Source organism: Streptopelia decaocto, assembly GCF_964273445.1.
Source record: "Streptopelia decaocto genome assembly, chromosome: 3".
NCBI classification, from domain to species: domain Eukaryota; kingdom Metazoa; phylum Chordata; class Aves; order Columbiformes; family Columbidae; genus Streptopelia; species Streptopelia decaocto.
This window is the reverse complement of record NC_138656.1, coordinates 7,373,066-7,379,065: the sequence shown is the minus strand read 5'-3', so window position 1 is coordinate 7,379,065 and position 6,000 is coordinate 7,373,066. Positions and strand designations below refer to the sequence as shown.

Here is a 6,000-nt window from a genome sequence, read left to right as displayed (position 1 = left end):
GTGAGCATGGAGGTGGGAAAATAAATAGGCTGGCCAAACAAAATGTTTTTGCAAACCCCCACTCCTGTCTCTGCATTATCAGAAGAGATGGACATAACAACATGTTATGATCTCTGGAGCAGGAATAATATGAGCACAGAAGAGAAACCCACCACAAAAACCCTCCCACTAAGGATGTAAAACAGTCCTAAGCTGCTGTTTATGATGCCAGTAAGTGTAATAATGAACAGTAAAACCATACAATAAAATCTGGGCTAAATGATTATTATTTTCAAAGACAGTAAAAAAAAGAACTAAGGGAGGGTAAAGTGAAGGGAGATTGATAGACACTATGTGAGATATGTTTCTCTTGATTTTATTAAACTAATATACTACATAAAAACCAACTACAAGAATACTCTACATTCCATAGATATTATATGCAATATAGGCCCTATTGCATCTAAAACAATTATCTGAGTACTGTATATTATGTGACCATAACATGTAATGTATTTATACTAAATCGTTTACATAGTGTAAGTATTAGTATTATTTATTACATTATACAGATAATATAGTACGATGGAATCACTCTATAGTATGATACCCATATATTACATATAGGAATAGTACACATATCAGAATATTATAGCATAGAGACTATATACTACATAATCTATTCTGTTTTGTTCAGATACAGCACCTAAGTTACATATATACTACCTTAAATGCCACTAACAATATACTGTGTTATAGGAAATACTTTTTTTACATCATATTAAGCAGTATGTTATCTATAAAGTGCTCTATAACAAAGTATTTGTAGTAGATAGCTGGTATAGAGGCATAGTAGATATCTCTGCATAGCTGGAGAGAGATATGTAACTTCATAGTAGAAGGGCACAAGTTATATAGTATTATACATACAAGGTATTGTATTACAACCTTTACCTGTATTGTTTACAGAGTGAAATAAAACAAGTTTGTTCTAAAATACATTATCTATAGGGTACACAGCTTATCTACTTGAATTAGATCTATAATAACATACTGTATACCATTTAAAATATATTAACTACACATAATCTAATACATAGTATAGTAAATACAGAATATATGCCACATCATGTATTGTGTATGTCATACATGCTACTGCATACTATATACACTACATCTAATATTCTCTCTTAGAGCATATGCTATCTAAATCTTGTATTTTAGATGAAATGTCTTATATAAATGCATGTGACGGCACAGGCAGGCAGAGACTCCTCATCCAGACAGACCGGGGCTCATTTCAGCTGTCTTGATTTCATCTTTCTCTGCTCCATCTTTGTTTCTGCTTTTATTTCAAATGTAATGTCCTGGTTTGCTAGAGAGTGGGGGGATAAAAGGGAGAAAAAAATAAATGAAAATTCAAGTTTAGGCTTACATCTTCCATCCAGAAGGCCTCTTCTAGTGAGCAGGTGCTCAGAAGCTGGTGTGAAACGAGTAGGAGTTGGAAGTGCATGGCCCAGACCCAAACAGCTCCTTGGACTCTGCAAAACTGCTTCCCAGGCTTGTGCTGAAAATACTGATAAAAGCTTGCTCCGTTCTTCCCTGCATTGTGGCAGCGAGGTCATTCTCGCTGGGCTTGGCTTCCTTGCCCTTTCGCACCCATGTTAATATTGACTAAACACCACTTCTAAAGGGTGGGGGGACTTTTCTCAGTCTCCTGTCCCAAACACCCTTTATTGCTGATGAAAATCAAAACTCCTGTCTTGTTGGTGGTACCATTTCTGTGATGTGTCCAGACACATGGGGCTGGACTATAGAAATCTCCACTGCAGAAGCATTTAGGGGGTGACTGGGTCCTATTTCCCCTGCAATCTCACAACAGCCCCACGATTTTCTTGAGCACGCTTACCTGGCATCACGAGAATCCTGGAAAGCTCCTCTTCCACCGCTCTCTCCTGCTAAAACAGCCAGAGGGGTTCTGGAACTTCTCTGGTGCAGCGACGGGGCCAACAGAGCGACCTTTTCCCATCCAACCTGCAAAATCCCTGTTCTTACCTTTTAGTGATGCTGTCCAAAAATCCTCCCGAGGTATCTGTTTCTCCACCATCAAGTGAACAATAAATTCAAATGAGGAACCGGCTGTGTGCGCTGGTGATTGCGTGTCCAGACCGAAACACTGACAACTGAAACGACTGCTGCATGGTCAGCACAGTTAGGAGGGAATCAACACACAAGTGGCATTGCCTCATCTTCAGAACAAGCTTTATTAAAGTTCTGCTTTAACAAACATTGTATGTAGCATGAAAGCATTGGTTCTTTAAGTTTTCCAATGCATGGCATAGACAAAAGGAAAAATAACAGACTCAGAGGCAAATTCAGCATGTAAATGACAGAGTACCAGAAGAGGCGTGTGTTAACTGATGTAGCTGCTAGACCATCTATTAGAAGACATTTTGCAAGCAACAGTCTACATTTCTTTGCATTGAAGTAGAAACATATTTTTGGATTGAGTTTTTTTTTTAAACAACTTTATATCACAAATGCCAGGGTAAGGCAAATCCTGGATGAATCATATGATAAAAACCCCTATTTCCCAAGAAAATAGATCCACATACTCTGTTAAGTTTGTCATTTTAAAAGCAAAGCTGGCATGCACTGCATATAGAGAAAAGTATCTCATTTTGTTGTTGTTTTTTAATAAGTATATTTTTATTCAAATGCCTAAAGCCAACCACTGTTAATCCAGAGAGACTTTCTCAGAGCTTTATAGAAAGACTGACAATCGGTAAATGTGTGATCTGGTGCTATAGACTGTGTCTCGAACATCACCTTTGGGTGTCAGCACATGAGGAAACCATCCTCCATCAGAGCAGCCACCAGCCTGAACGTTATCCTGCCTAATGGCAGGGCTGAGCACTTTTGGACACAGGAGCGACAAGACAAGGCAGAGCCTGATACTTTGCAAACACAGTACCAAAGGGCTGCCGTTCTCTTTACGCCACCTACCACAAACGTGTTTTGCGTTAAACCAAAATCCATGCCAAAAATCCCTGCAGAGTGATTTCTGGCCTGACACTTACTTGCTCTTCTGTGAAAGTGCCTCCCTGCATGTCTGCAGCTCTGGCAAGAGTGGCAGAGGCTGCAGTCAGGGCCATAGGTCCAGCCCCGGACTAACTCGCTCTGCTGAAACACTCAACACTGCCAAACTATATAACCCAGTTTATGACTGGTCAAAAAACCCCAACAACTCAAAACAGAAGCCCACTTGGAGAAAGCCAGATACAGACATGACTGCAAATTGTCCTGTAAGGACTTACTTACTTACTTAACTACCTCCTGCGTTTCCTTGCTTTACACGTCCTACCTGGGCTTCATGCTTTGCTGCTGCATCCTTGGCCAAATGGTTCATAGTTTCAAAGACTCGCTGTTGTTTGAGGAAAAAGTTTAAATGGGAAGTGCAATGAAATTACTGTCAGGGGTTAGAGTGTCTAGTTTGATGCATCTTTGCAGATTTTCTTTTTTTTGTTTTTTTAAATATCCGTCAGTCTTCACCAAGACTTTAAGGAGTCTTTGTCTCCTTGCTGAACTGTCACACCCCAGCACCCAGCCTTCTGTGGGGCTCTCCCTTTGGCTCCCCAGCTACAGCTGGTTGGTGATGGCAAGAGGGACATGGCTAAGAGCAGCCTACAGCTCCTTTAACATTGCCCACAGGCAGGCATGATGGAAATGAGCAGAGCTAGATTCAGGGCACTGGATACTCTCTCTCGGCTGAAGATCTGGCCACCTCAGATCTCCTTGACACTTCGCACAGCTCCAAGTCGAGCCTGATGAGTCCATTCCCTGCACGGCTGGTTCCCTCACTCACCCAGATGGAGGGAGCCCTTCAACCTGATCTCTTCACAGCGACCTGCGCAAAAGGGGAACTGAGAGGACAGACACCCAATGCATTCATTCCCCTTCCTCCCAAGGTAGCTATCAACTCCTGCCCCACCTATTACAACAGGCTGTTTCCAGCAAAATCACACAGTACAGAAAATATACAAGATGTGCACTACGTAGAGGCCAGCTAGTCAATAACTATTTTGAGATTCATGTGTATTTGGGAGGAAAAAAAAAGAACAGAATCAATTAATTTGCTTAAAATGATCAAATTATGATCAGCAGCTTTTTTAAATACGGTTTTTGTAGCACATCAAACCCTGGACAGAGGTTGCGTGCTCTTCCATCGAGTGTATTGTCTATCAGTTTCAGTTACAGCATGGTTGGGTATGACTGGTATGTGAAACCCTTTTGTTCCTTTTCTAAAAATTTCAATGCAGCATTTGCTGGCAGAACAATTGACATATGGTAAGACATTCTTATCCAAATAACTGTTAATTGCTTTTTAAAAAAAATTAAAAAAAAAAGAAATCATGCATATGCAGTAGAAAATATAATGAGGGCTCACACAAGATACAGTGTGAAGTTGTTAAAGCCAGAAGCCATATTTAAAGGCGCCTTGAACACAGAGTGCATGTTTTCCTCTGTCACTCACAGGCTCGAGGAAACATGTGTCACCTACCTGTGCCCGAAGGTCACGCTCACAGCACCGATTTCAAGGTGCGCGGTGCTAAGTGGGAAAGCGCAGGATGATTTGGGGCACCGGCTGTTCGGTGCCACGTGTGTTACTCACATGTAGGACCCGCAGAGGGACACGCTGCAGCGTGGGCTGGTCACGGTTTGGCTTTCCCAGGCCAGACTGAAAGTGAAGGGCAGAGCCGTGGGTGATCCTGAGGCGTGGGGATGGTAAGAGTTAATGCACAAACTCTGCCTCCAGTGCGGGCTCAAGGGAATACGGACACTGTCTTTTCTAGCAGCAACGGTTTGGACACGGTGACCTGCTGGCGGGTGCCAAGTGACAAGCCCGGAGGCAGGCAATGTGTAGGGCTGTCTCTATCAATATTTCTGAGATTTTGGAGCATCTAGTCTTTCAAATCCCTAGCACAAGGAGGGCGTTTGTTTATCAGTGTGTGCAGATTATAATCCTCTGCAGCAGTTCAGGTTCTCGATGAAAATCTCTGTTTATATCCTAGGATAAAGTTTAAACAACAAAAAAAAAAGGAGGGGGTGGAGGAGAATAAACTGGCTCCCACAGGTGGTTTGCAGACAGTACCGTAACTAAGAAAGAAGATAAAGATGCTAGAAAAGGGGTGGGCCTGGAAACAGGCTACCAATGATACGATGCAGGAAGAAAAGAGACCCAATATAAGACAGGGACTCACAGTTCAGAAGAAACTGTTGTAATTGCAGGGATAATTGCAAAACATCGTTAGAAGTGGGAAGTTACGTTTCTTTTCAACAGGCTTACAGAACGAAATGCAATGAAGAACAAAGAGAAATTAAAGCAAAGAGTCATTTCCCCAAAGCTCCCTCCCTCCCAACCCGTGGAGCATCTCTCTGTGCTCTTTTCTGCCAAGAATGATGCCGTAGGATGTCAGTGCCCGCCCGTCGGGTTTCCTCGGGTCTCTCCTCTCCTGCATCCTTCCTTTACCGCAGCAGGGGAGAGAAAACACAAAGAAAATGCAGAATTTCAAATGTCTGTACAGAACCCAGCCTCATCTTTCTACCACAGATGCCTACTACAGTTTATCTCTTTGTCACATGCACAGCACATATACATGTCACGCAGTTTATATGTATCACAGCCACTATTATCTCTATAGCAAACTGACTGTGCTCATTAGGGTTTCTTGCTTTTCCATAGCACTGTGCTACCTGGTTTGATATCACAGACCCCCAGCTCTGGTGGGTGCTTTAGTGCTAGACCACAGAATATACGTTAAAAACAACACAATAAAATACTCACCATACTAAGCAAAGGGATCCCCTCAGCTCTGAAAGACCCTAGTGAGATGCTTCGAAGTTTACCAGGCTAAACAACGCTCCCTGGGAACCCGCTCCTTATAATTAAAACAGCAGCAATGGGGTTGAGAGAACTTCGGTAGAGAGCTGAGAAGGATTCGATACCTGCTTCTAGTCCCG

At 42.3% G+C, this 6,000-nt stretch overlaps 1 protein-coding gene across 3 annotated transcripts in view; it reads right to left on the bottom strand.

The window, feature by feature from the left end:
* Positions 1-410: 410 nt before the first annotated feature.
* MACROD2 (mono-ADP ribosylhydrolase 2) overlaps positions 411-6,000 on the bottom strand; it is a gene marked incomplete at its 3' end in the record, with an annotated part of 876,609 nt that continues 871,019 nt past the window's right edge. Inside the window, exons 19-20 of one of the 3 annotated variants that reach the window (XR_014183592.1) lie at positions 4,652-5,503; positions 414-3,886 (exon numbers count right to left, since the gene is read on the bottom strand). Of the gene's footprint in view, positions 5,504-6,000 lie in introns of all 3 variants that reach the window. The other 2 variants (XM_082048203.1, XM_082048204.1) reach the window with 2 other exon arrangements.